This window comes from Corvus hawaiiensis, chromosome W (assembly GCF_020740725.1).
Source record: "Corvus hawaiiensis isolate bCorHaw1 chromosome W, bCorHaw1.pri.cur, whole genome shotgun sequence".
Lineage (NCBI taxonomy): Eukaryota > Metazoa > Chordata > Aves > Passeriformes > Corvidae > Corvus > Corvus hawaiiensis.
In genome coordinates, this window is record NC_063254.1 from 5,113,354 (window position 1) to 5,132,710 (window position 19,357).

Below are 19,357 nucleotides of genomic sequence, written 5' to 3' on the forward strand. Positions count from 1 at the left end.
CAATACCTTCTTAAACTCTAAAACACACATACATATATATATATATATACACACAGTGAAACCTACACACCGTTCTCACCTAACATTAGGTCTCCTTGTGGTACACAACGGGTTTCCCCATCTTTCTGCATTACCCACCAAGTGCAACCAGGTCCTTGAGCAAAGACAATCCCACGGATGGGTTTGTCTTTGCCTGAGGTGGGATTAATCCAAACAGTCTTTCCTAAAATACCTCTCAGGTGTACCACAGGGACTCTATCTCCATCCACTGTGTGCAAGGGTTCAGACTCAGCAGGACCAGCTCGATTGATGGACCCTCGGGTATTGACTATCCAGGTGGCCTTTGCTAAGTTCACTTCCCAATTTTTGAAGGTCCCCCCACCAAGTGCCTTTAGGGTAGTTTTAAGTAGTCCATTGCAGCGTTCAACTTTTCCAGCAGCTGGTGCATGATAAGGAATATGATATATCCATTCAATACCGTGTTCTCTGGCCCAGGTGGTGATGAGGCTGTTCTTAAAATGAGTCCCGTTGTCTGACTCGATCCTATCAGGGGTGCCATGTCTCCACAGGACTTGCTTTTCCAGGCCCAGGATGGTGTTCCGGGCTGTAGCATGAGGCACAGGGTAAGTCTCCAGCCATCCAGTGGTTGCTTCAACCATGGTCAACACGTAGTGCTTGCCTTGGCGGGTTTGGGGAAGGGTGATGTAGTCAACTTGCCAGGCTTCACCATACCTGTACTTTGACCATCGTCCACCATACCACAGAGGCTTCGCCCGCTTGGCCTGTTTGATTGCAGCACAGGTCTCACAACTGTGGATGACCTGTGAGATGCTGTCCATGGAAAGGTCCACCCCTCGGTCACGGGCCCATCGGTATGTTGCATCTCTCCCCTGATGACCAGAGGCATCATGGGCCCAACGAGCTAGGAATAATTCTCCCTTGTGCTGCCAGTCCAGATCCACCTGTGATACTTTCACCTTGGCAGCTCGGTCCACCTGCTCGTTGTTGCGATGTTCTTCATTAGCCCGACTCTTGGGTACGTGCGCATCCACGTGTCGAACCTTCACGGTCAGCTTCTCTACTCGAGCGGCGATGTCCTGCCAAATCTCAGCAGCCCAGATGGGCTTCCCTCTGCGCTGCCAGTTGGCCTTTCTCCAGCGATCCAGCCATCCCCACAGAGCATTAGCTACCATCCATGAGTCGGTGTAGAGATAGAGCCTCGGCCACTTCTCCCGTTCAGCAATATCCAAAGCCAGCTGGACGGCTTTAAGCTCTGCAACCTGACTCGATCCACCTTGTCCCTCGGTAGCTTGTGCAACTCGTCGTGTGGGGCTCCATACTGCAGCTTTCCACTTTCGATTAGCGCCTACAATTCGGCAGGAACCATCAGTGAAGAGGGCATAACGTCTTTCAGTCTCCGGTAGCTCATTATATGGTGGGGCTTCCTCAGCACGAGTCACTTGCTCTTCCTCTTCTTCAGAAGATAATCCAAAAGTCTCACCTTCAGGCCAGTTTGTTATAATTTCTAGAATCCCAGGGCGATTTGGGTTTCCAATACGGGCACGCTGTGTGATGAGGGCGATCCACTTGCTCCATGTGGTGTCGGTGGCATGATGCGTGGAAGGAACCTTTCCCTTGAACATCCAACCCAGCACCGGTAGTCGGGGTGCCAGAAGCAACTGTGCTTCAGTGCCAATTACCTCTGAGGCAGCTTGGACTCCTTCATAGGCTGCCAAGATTTCCTTCTCTGTGGGAGTGTAGTTGGCTTCAGACCCTCTGTAGCTTCGGCTCCAGAATCCCAGTGGTCGGCCACGAGTCTCACCAGGCACCTTCTGCCAGAGGCTCCAGGACAGACCATTGATCCCGGCTGCAGAGTAGAGCACATTCTTCACTTCTGGTCCTGTCCTGACTGGGCCAAGGGCTACCGCATGAGCGATTTCCTGCTTGATCTGGGCAAAGGCTTGCTGCTGTTCGGGGCCCCAGTGGAAATCGTTCTTCTTGCGGGTAACCAGGTAGAGAGGGTTCACGATCTGGCTGTACTCGGGAATGTGCATCCTCCAGAAACCTATGGCGCCTAGGAAAGCTTGTGTTTCCTTCTTGCTGGTCGGTGGAGACATTGCAGTGATCTTATTGATGACCTCGGTGGGAATCTGACGTCGTCCATCTTGCCACTTTACTCCCAGGAACTGGATCTCTCAGGCAGGTCCCTTGACTTTGCTCCTTTTGATGGCAAAGCTGGCTTCCAGGAGAATCTGGATGATTTTCTCTCCTTTCTCAAACACTTCCTTTGCTGTGTTTCCCCACACAATGATGTCATCGATGTATTGCAGATGTTCTGGAGCCTCACCCTTTTCCAATGCAGTCTGGATCAGTCCGTGGCAAATGGTGGGACTGTGCTTCCACCCCTGGGGCAGTCGGTTCCAGGTGTATTGCACACCCTTCCAGGTAAAAGCAAACTGGGGCCTGCATTCTGCTGCCAAAGGAATGGAGAAGAAGGCATTGGCAATGTCAATAGTGGTGTACCACTTCGCTGCTTTGGACTCCAGCTCGTACTGAAGTTCCAACATGTCCGGCACAGCGGCGCTCAATGGTGGCGTGACCTCATTCAGGCCACGGTAGTCCACCGTCAGCCTCCATTCTCCACTGGACTTACGCACTGGCCATATAGGGCTGTTGAAAGGTGAATGGGCCTTGCTGACCACCCCTTGGCTCTCCAGTTTGCGAATCATCTCATGGATGGGAACCACAGAGTCTCTGTGGGTGCGGTATTGCCGGCGGTGCACTGTTGCTGTGGCGATTGGCACCTGTTGTTCTGCAACTCTTAGCAGTCCCACGGCAGAGGGGTCATCTGAGAGGCCAGGCAATGTACTCAGTTTTCTGATATCTTCTGTCTCCACAGCAGCTATCCCAAAAGCCCAACGATGTCCTTTTGGGTCCTTGAAATATCCATTTCTGAGATAGTCTATGCCGAGAATGCACGGGGCCTCTGGGCCAGTCACGATGGGGTGTTTCTGCCACTCGTTCCCAGTTAAACTCACTTCAGCTTCCAGTACAGTCAGCTGCTGGGATCCTCCTGTCACCCCAGAAATAGAAATGGGTTCTGCTCCCACATACCTTGATGGCATCAGAGTACATTGAGCACCGGTGTCAACCAAAGCCGTGTATCTTTGTGGGTCAGATGTGCCAGGCCATCGGACCCACACAGTCCAAAAGACCCGATTCTCCCTTTCCTCTACCTGGCTAGAGGCAGGGCCCCTCTATTCCTGGTCATGTTGCATGTTGCTCCCTTCCGGTGAATACGTTCCTGAGGTCCCTTCAAGAGGATCGGTCATATTATCATTCCTGTACCGTCTGGAGTTCTGTGTGCGGGAGACCGGAGCAATGTTGACTCTAGATGCGCTTCTTGTGGTAGTTGTCCCTCTTTTTAGTTCACGTACCCGAGCTGCTAAGGAGGAGGTGGGTTTTCCATCCCACTTACTCATGTCTTCTCCATGTTCCTGAAGGAAAAACCAGAGGTTACCTGGGTGTATCCTCTCTCCCTGGTTGGGGGTCGCCGGCTCCTAATGGCAGAGACTCTTGTTGGTTCTGGTGAGATCTGGTAAATCTCTTCCTTAAGTTCCTTTTTCAATTTCTGATGGCCTTCTTCAATCAAGCTCCGGACTTGCTCAGCCAAAAGACTTGTTTCCACGGATGAGACATGGGTGCGAAACGGGGCTGTGACGGTGTCTTCGTAAATCCTCAGTTTGTTCACCAAGACGCCCACCCTGTCCTCACCTTCCCTCCATTGCAGCGTTGCCAGGTAACGGGAGTATATCTCTGGTCCAAGGCGTGCGAACCTCAACCACATCTGTGACGTGCACTGGACACCATCTGGGCTCTTAGGAAATCTCTCATCTTCTGAGAAAATGATCTCCAGCACAGCCAATTCCCTCAGGCACCGGATACCTTGTTCCATTGTGCTCCATTTTCCTTGGTGCACCTGGAGGTCTTCTTTACAAAGGTACCTGTCCCTTACACTTGTAAGCAGTCGCCGCCAGAGGCTAAGGGTTTCTTGGGTTCTCCCGATCCCCTGGTCAATGACCACATCCCGGGACAGAGATCCCAGTTGCCTGGCCTCACTTCCGTCCAGAATGGTGTCATTGGCTGCAGCGTCCCAGATGCGGAGCAGCCAGGTCAGGATAGACTCGTTCGTCTGGCGGGTGAATTCCCTCCGCAGGTCTCGCAGCTCACCCAGGGATAGCGACCGAGTGATGATCTCTGGCTCTGCCTCTTCTGCTGGGTGCGAAGGTCCTGCTGCATCCTCGTCAGTCACTATGCGGACTGATTTGCTTTTTGATTTCTTCTTCTGCACGGGGGCAACTGCAATCGGTTTAGGCTGTCCTGGTTCAGTGATGGTTTGCATGGGGACGCTGACAGTGCTTTTGGTTCCTTTCTCCTCTGAGTCAGTCTGCGTAGACATGGACACTGTTGTTTTACATTTGGTTCCTTTCTCCTCTGTGACAGTCTGTGTAGAGATGGACACTGTTGCTTTTTGTTTGGTTCCTTTCTCCTCTGTGTCAGTCTGCGTAGAAATGGATGCGGTTGCTTTGCTTTTGGCTCCTTTCTGTGTGACAATCTGTGTAGACATGGTATTTGCTGCTTTGCTCCTTTTTACCTCCTCAAGCAGACGTTGCACCACACTAAGTAGTGTTTTGTTTCTAAGCATGGTGTACACAATGCAGGCCATAGAGAAAAAAGAGAACTGACAAGAAGATTATACTATCCTTAACATCCAGAGGGAACTCAATTTTTTCAAAGACTGCTGTGCCTGGCCTGAAAGGCTGGAAGAAACCACTCTCTACTCCTCCCACCAGGGGCTGGCTGTGATTGTTGAAGAGGTCCCAGACATAGGAGCCCAGACTAGGACAGCCAAACAAAATTGAGTATATATTCCGAATGGTATTCATCGCCTCACAGGTTATTATGCTATAGACATAATAAACCAATAAAGCAATTCTCATACCATTCCCTGGTTTTAACAGGAGTAATACAACAGGCAGGTAGTTCCCCATGTGAGGAAAAATATAGAGAGCAAGATACAGTACCCATGCAGACCAGCTGAGCACCATGGTGAATAGATTTCTGTTTATACAAAATTGTAATTCTGACTTTTTCTCAGAGCAAGCCCCACATTGGGCGCCAAATTATGTACTAGTTTGAAAACAAACCAGTGGGAGGCACCAAGTCAGAATAACAATTTAATGGAAATTAAAGAAAAAGGGAAAAAACAACGGTAAAAGAAAACACTGTCAAACTGACAGAGGCAAGGTACAACCTGACACCCTGTTAGGCAGGGTGGTGGTAGCAGTCTGGTAGAATGGTGGCTGCAGTCCTCTGAAGTAGTGATCCTGTAGTAAAACAGTCTGCTCTTCCTCAGGAAGTCCAATGGTGGCTGTGTAGCTCCTGTCCTCTGGAAATCCAGTGGGAAGCCCGGTGTCTCTGGTGTTCAGCCTCAGCTTATATCCACGATGGGATGCTTGGTTCCTCCCTCTGGGTGGAGCATCTCACAATGGGGTAATGAGTCATGAGGCAAAGTGTTGATTAGGCTCATTAACAGAAGATAGTCCGGAGGGAGTTATCTCTGAGTCAGGCGGCAGGACAATGATGGGCAATTAACAGAAAGATAGTCTGGGGGGAGGAGGCAAGGAAACACTGCCCCACCTGATTTCAACGGCTGATGGGGATGGTAATAGAATACACTGCAACCCATGACAAAAACCAATGTTTCCTTCTACCCTCCCAGTGATAAATTCCTCCACCCACCTACCTACCTTCCTTCCTTCCTTCCTTCCTTCCTTCCTTCCTTCCTTCCTTCCTTCCTTCCTTCCTTCCTTCCTTCCTTCCTTCCTTCCTTCCTTCCTTCCTTCCTTCCTTCCTTCCTTCCTTCCTTCCTTCCTTTTTCTTTCTTTCTTTCTCTTTCTTTCTTTCTTTCTTTCTTTCTTTCTTTCTTTCTTTCTTTCTTTCTTTCTTTCTTTCTTTCTTTCTTTCTTTCTTTCTTTCTCTTTCTTTCTTTCTCTCTCTCTCTCTCTCTTTCTTTCTCTCTTTCTCTCTTTCTCTCTCCATATTACTTTTTTAATCAAGAGGGGCTAGAAGGACCATCTCTGGCAGCACTGGGAACCCAAACCCAGCAATATCAGCTCCAGTCCAGGAGCAGCAGGAACTAAAAGCAAAGATGGTGAGAGCAAAGTGTGCACTGGCTAAGGAAATAGTGTCAGGCTAGAAAAACAAAGCCTTTCCATTTCTGATTCGTTAATAAGAGCAAGCTATGTTTCCTTGCATATCTTTAATATTCCTGCCCATACCATCCAGTAGTCTTACGCAGAGATGCTCAGTCTACCAATACACTGTAAAATATGCCATAGTAATCATGAGCATTCCTTTAGACAGAGAAAGTTTGGAGGGATCGAAGGCTTTTACAGGTTAATGTTGTTTTCTGCAGCTCTTTTCTGTAATCTCAGCTTTTCCAGCATGGACATGCAGTTTTGGAGGCATTGTAGGATGCTCCATACCTGCATGCTTCAGGGGATGAGCAGAAAAAGTTAATGCATCTTTTACATCCATTAAAAAAACCCCAATCAAATACATCTCTTCAACATCTTCATAAAAGACTTGGACACAGGACTCAAAGGGATACTAAGTCAGTTTGCTGATGATACTAAATTGGAAGGGGCTGTTGACTCCCTTGAAGGCAGAGAGGCCCTGCAGAGACCTCGACAAATGAGAGGGCTGGGCAATCACCAACTATATGAAGTTTAACAAGGGGCAACACTGGTTGTGTGTATAGACTGGGGAACGAGAGGCTGGAGACCAGCACCACGGAAAGGGATCTGGGCATCCTGGTTGATGGCAAGTTGACTAAGAGTCAGCAGTGCCCTGGCAGCCAGGAGGGCCAATCATGTTTTGGGATGCATAAGGCAAAGCATTGCCAGCCAATCAAAGGAGGTGATTGACCCACTCTGCTCTGCATTGGTGCTGCCTCACCTCGAGTGCTGTGTGCAGTTTGGGGTGCCTCAATATAAGAAAGATATAAAGGTATTAGAGAATGTCCAAAGAAGGGCAACTAAGATGGTGAATGGTCTGGTGGGAAGCCATACAAGGAGTGACAAGTGGTCACGATGCCAAGACTGACAGAGTTCAAGAAGCGTTTGGACAATGCTCTCAGGTACATGGTGTGATTCTTGGGGCTGTTCTGTACAGGGCCAGGAGTTGGACTTCCATGGTCCTTGTGGGACCCTTCCAACTCAGGATATTCCATGATTCTGTAAACATTTCCAATAGCAGAAGCTCCCTGGCTGCATGGGCTTTGAAAATATTAGCCCCTGAGAAAGATTTTCTGAGCTCTTTTGGGTAATTAGCATTTTTTAGCAGACTGGTACTTCACCTCCAGGTCCTGGTTTTCAGTGGTTGCTTGTCCCGCACCCCAGGGAGCCCAGAGCTGTGTTTCCAGCAGAGAGCTCTGGCACCAGTACCTGATGCCCATAGGATACTTGACCAAAGTGGTGGGAGAGACAGGGTGAAAAGCAGGTGGAAGAGATAAGAGAGTTCTCAGCCCTTTGTCTTTCCAGCATGTTTGCTCAGCAATGTTGAGTGCTGTGCTAGAGCCACCACCTTCTTGCAGACTAAACAGTTGCAGTGTTTTCTCCCATGATCAAAAGAATTTAGTAAAGGGTCCTGGTATGAAACTTTACATGAACTCTGGGTGCCATGAATATCTCTGGCTAGAAGTGTTAACTCCTTCAGTTCCCTCCTTGCCTGTGCAGTACAATGTCTGGTCAAATGAAGGGAAAACCTATCCCATGATGAATCTGATCAACTGCTCCCCATGTGCATACCTGATGTGTTTCTGCACACCCATCCTTCTGGGGTTTTTTTCCTTTCTTGTAAAGGAGGAATCCAAGATCTCTGGTCATAATGGAGCTCTGAGGTCCTCAGTTCAGGAAAGACATGGACCTATTGGAGTGGGTCCAGAGGAGACCATGAAGATGCTCAGAGGGCTGGAGTACCTCTCCTAAGAGGACAGGCTGAGAGAGTTGGGGTTGTTCAGCCTGGAGAACAGAAGGTGCTGGGGAGACCTTAAAGCACCTTCCAGTACTTAAAGGGGACTTAGAAAAAAGATGGTGTATTGGTTTGACATGGCCTAGTTTTAGGTAGCAGGGGGGCCACAAAGATGGCTCCTGTGAGGAAGCTGATGGAAGCTTCCCACCATGTCCGGCAGAGCCAATTGTTACAGTGGGGCTACTGTAACATGATGTATCAAACAAGGAGTCCCGTGGAAAAGAAATATATATGGACAGACTCTTGATAGATGTTTCAGAGAGATGTTTATTTCTCCAGCCACATGGCCGGAGGTTGCCGAGGAACTCCCACAGTCACGGGACCAGAGGGTCCTTGCTCCCACAGGGGAACACAGAACAACCAATGGGGAACGAGGCTGACCAGGGGCTCGGGAAACCCCGTGCCCATCTCCTAGGGCTACATGGCAGGGGGGATGAGCTCCAACACTTCACCTGTTTATTTTTAACAAAAAGAGATGTAAAACTTAACATTGAAAACAACAAGGACAGTTTCAAAACAAAACAAGCCACCCTCCTGAGCCTTTAAATGTCCAAACAGATTCTCCAGAACATCTTAAGGCTGACAGAAGGGAGACATGACTCTCTGAGCATGCTTTGTGGGGAAACTGAGGCAGGAGAGGGTTTAATTTCTTCCCTCCCCCTTTTCATCCCCCCCTCGGCATCGGAGAGGAATTGTAGGGAAAGGGAATTGTATAGGGAAGCCATGGGGTGAAAATCGGATTAGGAATAAACCGGGGATGGGGTAAACTTAGGAAAGGGTTCATATTGGGTATAGGGTAAAAGGGGAAAGTAGGTTGTGGGTAGGGAAGTTGCTGGGATGGATATTGTTTGTAATTTTGTGCATAACGGCTACCTTTGACTGGAATACCTCCAGGCCCAGTAACATTTGCCTCTTGTAAACCTTTCTTTCCTTGTACTATATCAAATTGTACGACTTCCCCATCTCCTACACTTTGCAGGTAATTTTTAGGGTTATTCCTTTTAATGGCAGTTCTATGGATGAATAAATCTTCCCCTGTATCATCTCGTGTTATAAATCCATAGTTGTTTTTTACATTGTACCATTTCACAGTTCCTGTGATTTTCGTGGCTACAACTTCTCCTATCACGTGCTTGCGTGTTTGTCGTGGCTGCTGGTCCCGCGTGGCCGCCGCCTCGCTGACTCCGACATCTCGGCCGGGCCCTCGCGTTGCGGCTGCTCTGCGCCCTCCGAGCGGCGCTGCTCCGGCACATGTCTGGGCTCTGCGTGGCCCCACGTTGCCATCGCCGCCGGCCCCACGCCCTCCGAGCGGTTCCGCTCCACCAACTCCACGCTGCTTTGAGAGTGGCCTCGTTTCGGCTCGGCGCTGCACTGCGTGGCTTCTCGTGTCGCTGTGGAAACTGCCGCTTCTCGCTCTACAGGGCTCTCCGAGCCATGTGCTTGGAGCGGGCTTCCACGCCGACCCCCGGTTCCTGGCTGCTCGTGGCCTGTGGCCCGTGGCCCATGGCACCTGCGGCGCCTGCGGTGTCGCTCCCTCACTCGCAGTCACACGGCCGGGGACCCCGAGACAGGGATGGGGTCCGCGATAAGGCGCACGCTCCCAAGGGGGTCGGGCGCATCCAGCGCAGGCACCTCCGCCGGCATGGCTGCAGTCACACGCTCCTTGGATGGCTGCCGCGTGGTCTCGGCCACGGGGTTACAGTCATCCTCTGCTTTAGGGGTAATGGGACCATATAAATGCTCCTGAAGAGCTTCAGTGATTACAAGACCTCCACGGAGGGGTTCAATCACTAATGCATGTTCTGTTTGATCCTTCATCTCACACAAGATCTCGGACCAAAAACACCGGTAAATAGTTCCAGGAGGATTAATATCAAAAAGTAAGTCTCGAGAAATATAGAAGAAATTTTTGAAAAGCCAGTTAAAAAAATGTTCTAGATGTCCCGGAACAAATACTTTCTTGTTTTGCTGTTCAAGGATTCCTTTAACTTCTAGATGCATTTCTTTCTGTGGTTCAGAGAGCCACATTTCCCACGATTCTTCCATAGTCCAGAGAGAATATCCAAACCAAGGTGAGAAGAGAGAGATCTAGAGTGGTTTTTACTCACAAATTTTCTGTCCTTAGGGATCGGTGTCTTGCCAGCAATTCTCCACCATTATGTTACAGTGGGGATTCTGTAACATGCATATCAAACAATGAGGCCCATGGAAAAGAAATATATATGGACAGATTCTTGATAGATGTTTCAGAGAGATGTTTATTTCCCCAGCTGCATGGCCGGGATCTGCCGAGGAACTGTTACAATCACAGGACCTGAGGGTCCTTGTCCTGCAGGGGAACACAAAACAACCAATGGGGAATGAGGCTGACCAGGGGCTCGGGAAACCCCGTGCCCCTCTCCTAGGGCTACATGGCGGGGGGGAGACCCCAACAGCCAATCCCTCATGGCTCTGAAGATGGACATGCTGCTGGCCAAAACTGGGCCAATGAGAGAGGTTGGTAACGCCTCTGAGATAACATATTTAAGAAGAAAATCCAAACGAAGTCACAAGATTTTGGGATTCTAGTAAGAGAAGAGGAGGAGGTGAGAACATGTGAGGGAAAACAACATGGCAACACCAAGGTCAGTGAAGAAGGAGGGGGAGGAGATGCTCCAGGTGCCGCAGCCGAGATTCCTCTGCAGGCCGTGGTGATGACCATGGTGAAGCAGATTGTCCCCCTGCAGCCCATGGGTCCACGTGAGATGCAAAGATCCACCCGCAGCCCGTGGGGGAGGTGCCCATGCTGGAGCAGGTGGATGCCTGGAGGAGGCTGTGTTCCAGAGGAAGACCCAGTGGAGAGAGAGGGCCCCTGCTTCCAGGCTGGAGCAGCCTGTCCTTGGAGGACTGCATGCCATGGAAAGAGAGAGCCACGGCACAGCAGTTTTGGGAGGACTGTTTGCCCGTGGGAGGGCCTCATGCTGCAGCAGGTGCGGTATGGCTGCTGCTCGTGAGAGTGGACCCATGCCAGGGAAGTTCACGGAGAACTGTCTCCTGTGGGAGGGACCCCACAGCCTCACAGGGGAAGACTCCTCTCCCAGAGCAGCGGAAGGAAGTCTCGGTGATGAACTGACCAAACCCCCATGCCCTGTCTCGCTGCACTGTCGATGGGAAGGAAGGAGGGGCTGGGGGGTGGAAGATGTTCTAAGGGCTTATTTTACTTCTCATTATTCTCCTCTGATTCTGTTAGTAATAAATTCACTTCACAACTTAAGTTGAGCCTGTTTTGCCCTTGAAGTGTTTCTCCCAGTCCTTATCTCACTCATGAAGCCTTCGTTAACTTTTTTTCCTTTTCCCTCCTCTGCCCAGCTGTGGCAGGGGAGGGTGAGCGAGCGGCTCTCGTGGGTGCCTGGTGCTGGGCCAGTGTCAAACCACGACAGATGGGGACAGACTTCCTAGTAGGGCCTGTGGGAACAAATATTCTGAGGGTGGTAAAACACAGGCACAGGTTGCCCAGAGAGGTGGTGGATGCCCCATCCCTGGAAACATTGAAGGTCAGGTTGGACAGGACTCTGAGCAACCCGATCTAGCTGAAAATTTCCCTGCCCATGGCAGGGGGATTGGACTAGATGACCTTTAAAGGTTTCTTCCAACCCAAACCATGATTCTACAATGCCCCATGCCTCTTGGACCTGTTTGTAGTCCTCTGTGTGCATTGAAGTCCATCCGAAGGTTGTCTGCTTCCCTGTACCAACCAGCTCAGGGACTTCCACTTCAGGGGCAGGTTTTAGGGATGGGGTAAGCCACCAGGGCTTCATTCATCCACCAGTCCTGGCTTGAAGAGAAGCAGAGGTCACTCTACAGTCAGTTCAGGAGACTGATGATCCCAGTCCCACTCCATGGTGATGCACCATCAAGCACGTACTCGCTAGAAAGTTCTTAGATCCCACAGGGAAAGCATCCTGCTGCCATCTTTCAGGAACCCAGGAAAACCCCTCCTAGGACCCAGACGATGTGAACTAGGAACTCCCATGCAGAAAAGCTCCTCATGGCAAATGGGATTAGCTTCCTGCTTTTTTTCTCTGCCTGGTTTCATTCATCTACAGGCAAGCTGGTGTTACAATAGGGCATCTTCATTTCAAATGCAAGTGGAATTTCTCCAGCTATGATGCCTGGATGAAGCAGCACCTGCATCCATGGCCACTTTTCCTTCTCTTATATCCCTCTTTCCAAACCTGGCCTGTCCCCATAGATCCCCTAGCACCTCTGCCTTAGAACGTTTCATGTGAAGTGCTTAAAATACGAATGCATCCTCCTGGCAAAATGCAGCTGGCCCCTATGCATGCCCCCAGGCTGCAAGGCTGAGTATCTCCAGCAGCGGCATTTGCAAGCAGGATCCATCCATCCATCAGCCTCTGCTGGGGTCCCAGTCGTCGCCCCAAGTTGATGTTGGGCATTTTTTCAGGCACAGAAGTGGCCTCTAAGCAGATATGCATATGGTGTTGGGGCTCAGACCTTGCCCTGATGAGGGGAAGGGCTTGAAAACTGCCCATCAAACCATCCCTACCCATATAAAACAGCTCCTCTACACTTGTTTGAGGGATTTCTTCAAACCAGCATGGTTTTAAACAGAGCTCATGCTTTGGGAAATGCTGCCCATGGGCAGGGAGATTTATATTAATATATTTTACCATGGAATGGGAGTACTAGCACTGCTGCAGATGCTGGGATGAGCAGGGATCGGCTGTGCTTAATGCCCTCTCTTCCTACCACCTCCATGTAACAGGGAGGGGATTGCTGACCTGAGGACAGAATGCTCTTGGGGACATGGATGCTTTGCCCTGTCTCAGGGAATGGCTGCCCAGGAGAGGACTCATGGTGTCTCCCAACATCCAAAGGTAGCCTGAAGTTTTCCCACACATGCTTGCAAAGACAAAGGACACATCACTGCCTCAGGGTTCCTGCAGCACCAGGACTTAAACAAATATAGCAAGGATCTTCTGAAATGCTCCAGAGGAGCAAGCCTGCTGACAGAGAGCTGCCTCATCCAGGCATTATAGCCATGGGGCGTCTGCAGGGTCGGGTCGAATGGTGCTCTGATGACAACCCAGCAAGGAAATTGATTTGTATTTCTTCACAGTCCCTTGTCTCCCCACCACTCCCTCTCCACAGGACTGAGAGGTTGGCTTCTGGGTCTCAAAGGTATCATTAGTTCCCTATGTCTGTGTGTCCTGTGGTCTGTTCGTGTTCCTCTGCTCACTGTAAGGTCTGGCTAGGGCAGGCAATGACATTTTTCTGTGTGATTGTGTCTGGGTTCATGGGATAGCAGGGCTTTTAAGTGATGATAAACTGCTGTTATCCAGCTGAGCTGACATTCCTGGCAAGTGTTTGGAAATCCAGAAAGGTTCAAGATAGGAAGGGTGGCAATAAAATTAAGTAATGAAGAAGACAACTCCATCACCTGGGTACTGCTGGAGGAGGTGCTGGTGAACATCCAGGACAAAATGGTGTTTGCTGTTTGTGGTATGCAGACCATGCTACTTCACCCTCTTGGTCAACACAGAGCTTCCACCAAGACAGTGTTTCAAGATCTCTAGCAACTGCTAAGGTTAACAGCTGTGCTTTTCTATTTGCACATTCATCATTATCACAGAATCACAGAATGGGTAAAGTTGGAAGAGACCACAGTGGGTCATCTGGTCCAACCTCCCTGCTCAAGCAATGTTGTCCTAGAGCACATTGCACAGGATTGCATCCAGATGGTTCTTGAATATCTCTAGTAAGGGAGACTCCCCAACCTCTCTGGGCAATCTGTTCCAGTGCTAGGTCACTTGTACAGTAAAGAACATTATGTTCCCACCTGTGTGCTTTAGACCTCAGATAAATTGATAATTAACTACTTGCACCTCCACAGCCCCTGAGGACCTCAGAGACATTGCTAGTTCAAGGTGTGAGATGCCCACATTGGGTGGGTAATTGCTGCTGATCCTGGATCTGGAGCCAGAGAGGTTATCGTGAGACCAGGGGGGCAGGAGGTTCGAGTGACCACTCGCTTGGTTACCTCAGGATGTTTGGAGACATGGGAAGTACCCACAGCTCCTGTTGGCTCTGGTTATCAGCTGCCTCAGTTACCCAAGCTGGAGGAATTTCAAATTCATGTATGTTCCTAATCCTGGGAGTTTGCTCAGCATCTCCTTTAGGAGAGCCAGGAGTTTTCTGATCTTGGTTTCCCCTTTCTGCCCAAATTCTTTTGAGCATAATAAGCACTATTTGTGTCTGTCTGATGGCTGCAGGACCTTTGGTGAGTTGTTCTTGTAGAATTGGTCAGTGGCATTTAATGCAAGTTATATATCAGCTGATGGTCAGCTGATGGGTGATAGGTGCTCACAGAGTGGTGGCCACAGTCCTGGTAACCTGGACCTTCACCACGCAGTGCATTTTGGAGACCTCTGTGATTAGAAACATTCAGAGAGCTGTGGCCATCATGGAACCAAGTCCACACTGAAGGCTGCCAGTAGGATTTACTGCTCTTCCCAAAGTGGCCAAAACACCCTGAAAAGAAGCCAGTGCTTCATCTGGTTAATATCCAGCTTGGAGGAAATTGTGTGATTAAAGTCTGTGAGAGTGAAATGCCTCATGGCTGAGTGAAGCCAGGACCTTTGTGAGTCTGGGCACAGGGTATCATCTGTAATTTAAAAGCTTTATCTGCTTTAAATGTCAATAGCTCCTTTTTTGGAGTAATAATAATTGCCTTTATTTGCATTTATCAGTCACACACTCTAAAGCACTTTGCATAGGAAGATGAGTAAATCGTTCCCATTTGCCAGCTGGGAAATCAGGGTACAGAGGTGATAGGACCCCACACAGGACTGGAAATCAATCTGTCTTCTGTGCTGTGGTTTCTCAGTCTTGTGTGGAAGCTGTCGTCTCAAAGCAGATTGTCTATCATCGTTATACTCTGCTTTGTCCTATTGTCCCTTTGGTAGCAGTAGCATGGACAGGGATGCTGTGGTGGGATCTCAGTATGCTTCAGTTCTCAGGGCCTGTCAACAGGGTGCAGGCAGAGAGGCCAGAAGTGTTGCTGTGGGTGACTGGAGGAAGAGCAGAGCCCATGGAAGAGCTGATGGTCCCACCTCATGTCCCACCATCTCCAGTACTTTAGTATAGCAAAGGAGCTTCTGTAGTGGTGTCCATGTGGAATGAGCTGTACTTGATGAAGCTGTGGGGAGTAGCTCTGATTCAGAAGCTCTTGGTGAGACTCCAGGCATCCACGGACAGAGCTGTTTGATCACTGCCTAGTGCTGTCACAGTGTTACGGTCTGGTTTTTAAAGTTATTAGAAATGCCTTTGCCCAAATTAAGGTGCAAATGAGACCATATACCAAAGTCAATAGTATAGGTTTTATTTAATAGTAAATATGAGAGAGAGAGAGAGAGAAAGAAAGGAAGAGAAAGAAATAGAAAAGAGGTGGGGCGATAGAAAGAGAGTGATAGAGACAGATTAAAGAAAATATCACCACTCTGGGGATCCCAACGATGTTCCGTTGATCCTCTCCAGCTGGTCTTCTTGGTGGTGAGGGTCCCCTGAAAAGCATAGAATCTGATGGATTAATATACGTTTAGGCCAGGTGGGAATGCCCAGGTACCTCCCCTGGGGAGGGGGGGGGGGGGGGGGGGAAGTCTCTTGCAGCAGACTCTGGATCTGTTGCATCATTTTGCATCACGTGCAGTCCTGTGGTGCAAGGCCTCTGGGGAGTGCTTTGGGGGATCTTTGATGGATTATGACACCCCCTCATCTGCTTCTCAAGTGAATGTCCCATGGGTGTGGCCTGTGGGGTTGGGGGTTTCACAGCTGGGCCGGTTTGTGTAAGGGAGGATGGGTGTTCAGTGCCTCTGACCAGAGGTTACACCCCGCACCTGAAACCTCCTTCCCTCCTCAGTTGCAGGGGAGTCTGTGTAAACCTGGCCTCTGTGGGCTGTGGTCTCCCCCACCCCAAACAGCCAGGGATGATTTTCTGCTGTGTTTGGCTTTCTTGTGGATGCATTCTTCTCCCTCCACCTTGTTTGTTTTTCCCTAGGCTAGGAACAATAGCATCTTATCTAGGTGGTTTAATTTACAGTCTTAAGTTCCAGTCAGGTATCTTCAGGGAGGCTTCTTTGGTTGTAGCTTCTTTATACAGTTTTTGTTATAATGGACAAAACTCTTTTATATCAATGTTTGAGGCATGAACTATTTCAGTCTGACAAACTCACAGTCCAAAGTTCCAGTCAGGCATCTTGAAGGAGGGGTGGGCTTCTGTGGTTGTAGCTTCTTTATACAGTTTTTGCTATAATGGGCAAAACCCCTTCATAACAATGTTTAAGGCATGAACCATTTCAGTCTCTGACACACAGGTTTCTTCAATACCTCCTGAGCTTCTTCCAAATTCTGGTGCTATAAACTACTCATCTCACTGGGTTATACTCCCCAGAAAGCAAAGCTATGCTCTAGATCCTCCTCCAAGCCAGGACCTAAATGCAAGTAGTATTTAAATTATAAACAGGGAATAATGCAGTGATGTTAAGTGTTCAAAATGTCATTTATGGAACCCTTTCTAGGAGGGTTTGATTGTTGTCCTGCTTGACTTTGCCACCCACCAAAATTGGTAGAGGATGGATTTTCCTCCTCTCCTGTGGAATGGCTAGTCTTGGCTCTTCTAGCTTGGTCCCTATCTTGAAGCGGTCTCATGTCCAGGCCAGGAAAATATAACGTTGCATGAGCTGCATCTACACTGAGATGAGGAGTGGGCTTTCACTTGGGTGCAAGAGTGAAGCCCTCCAAGATAAAGGCATTTTCTATTTCCATTGCTGGCCGAAGCTTCAGTCAAGCTTAGAAAGGGTCCAATGGGAGATGTCAAAGAATGGGCAGAGCCATGGCCCATCTCTATCATGCATGAACATGGGCCACCCCTGACCTCCCCATCACATGTGGTGAGGCCCAACTTGATGAATATGCTTAGCCTTCAGGTCTGTGCCCCAAAATTGGGCTGTATGAAACCTCTTTAGAGGTCCCCTTGGCATCCCCCCAGTTGCCACATGGTTTTCCAATGAACTCTTCTCTCAAACCAGGCAGAGAAGGGAGGTCAACCCTGCTACCTGTTATAAATACATTTTATTTTAAACTATAGGCACTGAAGGAAGGTCATCCAGTAAACACATCCGGATTATCTACACACCAGAGCACCCCCAAATTAGTAATACAATTCATGTTTAAAAATGCAGCCAACCTGATGAAAGATAATTTGCTTACTGCCTTGACATCACTACTTAAGCATGAGGCAAGCCAATCCACAGGTTTTTATATAACTCCATGAGGCATTTCCAGAGCAAATAAAGTTCACTGGGCAGGGCAGTGACCTGGCCTTCTGGTTTCAGTGCTCTTCAGCCTCCTCAAGGCTTCTCATCAGTGGTGTGGAGGTCTGCGGGTCAGGGCATGGCTCCTTTGGATGTGCCCCAGGCACATAGGACATGGGTTTGGTTCTCTGCTGAGCTGCTCTTCGCTGTTGACCAGCTCTTCACCTCTTCCACACTGTTGGTCTGGCTCCTCCATTTTTATTGCACACCCTTTGGAGAAGCAATTGAGTTGCTCTTCATGTTCTCAAAGTCCAGCATGATGGGTTGCAGATCCTGCTGGGACCATGGCGGACATGCAGCCAGATGAATTGCACCCATAACTCCATTGATCAAATACCTAGATGACAGCAGTGGTTTCCTCAAACATGGACACCCAAGGGAGATGGGACACCTCTGCATGGGTGACATTCAGGTTGGCTTGCCTGTCTGTGCATGCTGTGGAACTGGTCAAACCTACTGTCTAAAGGCCAAATTTAAGGACAAAGCTCCCTGGACCACCTTCCTCATGTGCACTGTGACACCGGTGTAGCACTGCCCTGCGGGGCTGAAGCAGGTTAGTATCTCAGGATGCTTCAGGAGAACCCTAGCACTGCAAGTCCAGCTACCATGAAGGTTCACAGAATCACATCTCCTGACAAGCCCAACTCTTGCCTGTAGGCAGGCACGGTCCAAAAAATGTGATCCCTATCTCTGAAAAGGTGCTTTTCCTACTTTGTCAAATGAATTGATATCACACTCCCTTTTTGCAGAGAACATGCAACCTCCTTTTGCAAAATTTGGCCCAACCTGGGTGAAAATGTTCACGGTGACCTTTGAATCCATCCCACATTCCATCCCCTGCTCCCGTCCTTCATGAGGGTCCATCAAAGTCTGTACAAGCAGAAAAAAAAGACCCCAGTCCCTTTTCTTTTGCAAGGGTCTTCTTCAGATGCAAAGTTGCAGGCAGAGTTCATTGATGTCTCTGCTTGGTGGCATCACCCACTGGGTGCCATAGGATGAAAAAAGAGGGTACTGAGTGGTGGCATTCCTTCCTGTTCAGCTCCCATCCCAGGCCTGATGAGTTTGGTTTGGTTTGAGGGTTATTTTATGGAAATTTTTTGTTGGGTTGGTTGGTTTGATGGGGTTTTTTTACAGAAAATATTTTCTTAAAGAGAAAATGTTGAAGAGTCAGTTTTCTCTCTTGCAAGGCTGTGGAGCAGGGCGATGTGTTTGAAGCAGAAACAGGAAGGGAGTTTCCTGTGGTGGTTTTTATTCTTTCCCAGTAATATGAGACCACAGAGCCCATGTGGTTATCCCAAGATGCTAGGAATTTCCTATCATGCCCTAGGGATCCTGAAATACTACACTGTGCCCTGTGTGCATCAGTGTGGACCTTCCCAGGCAGGACAGGACAGCTGTTGGAGCGCATCCAACCTGGAAGGGGCAGGATGGCTTGGGGGCTGGAGCCATGGGAGATGTGGAAGACAGCTCAGTGCTAGGGGATGGAAATGTCTCAGGGCAACAAGGAACAGCTCCAGGGTTCAAAGGGTGCTTTTTGTTCACCTTATGGGTGGATGAGGCAGGAGAGGGACATGGGATGCTGTCACTCATTTTAATTTTTCAATAGTCAGTACATCTTTTCTCTGACAGTTTTTTAAATTAAAATTCAAGTGAAAACTCCAGAATGAATAATTTTGTAACCCTGGGGTGATAACTTGAGCTGTCAAATAACTCTCTCCTCCATGGGACTGGCTGGATAATGAAAGGATTAACTCTGCAAACTTCCCCAGAGAGTCTAAAAAGACCCAACAAGATTGGGCTGCAGGTTGATTTCAGAGTCACAGACACAGTTGGGCCTTATAGAAATGGGTGAGGAGATGAATTAGTCATCACTGTTTGGTTAATAAGTGCCT

General features: G+C 49.1%; 1 protein-coding gene across 1 annotated transcript in view; it reads left to right on the forward strand.

The window, feature by feature from the left end:
- Window positions 1-19,357, forward strand: part of LOC125319331 (CBP80/20-dependent translation initiation factor-like) — a 516,903-nt gene that overhangs the window by 420,497 nt on the left and 77,049 nt on the right. The gene's annotated exons all lie outside the window — the stretch shown is intronic.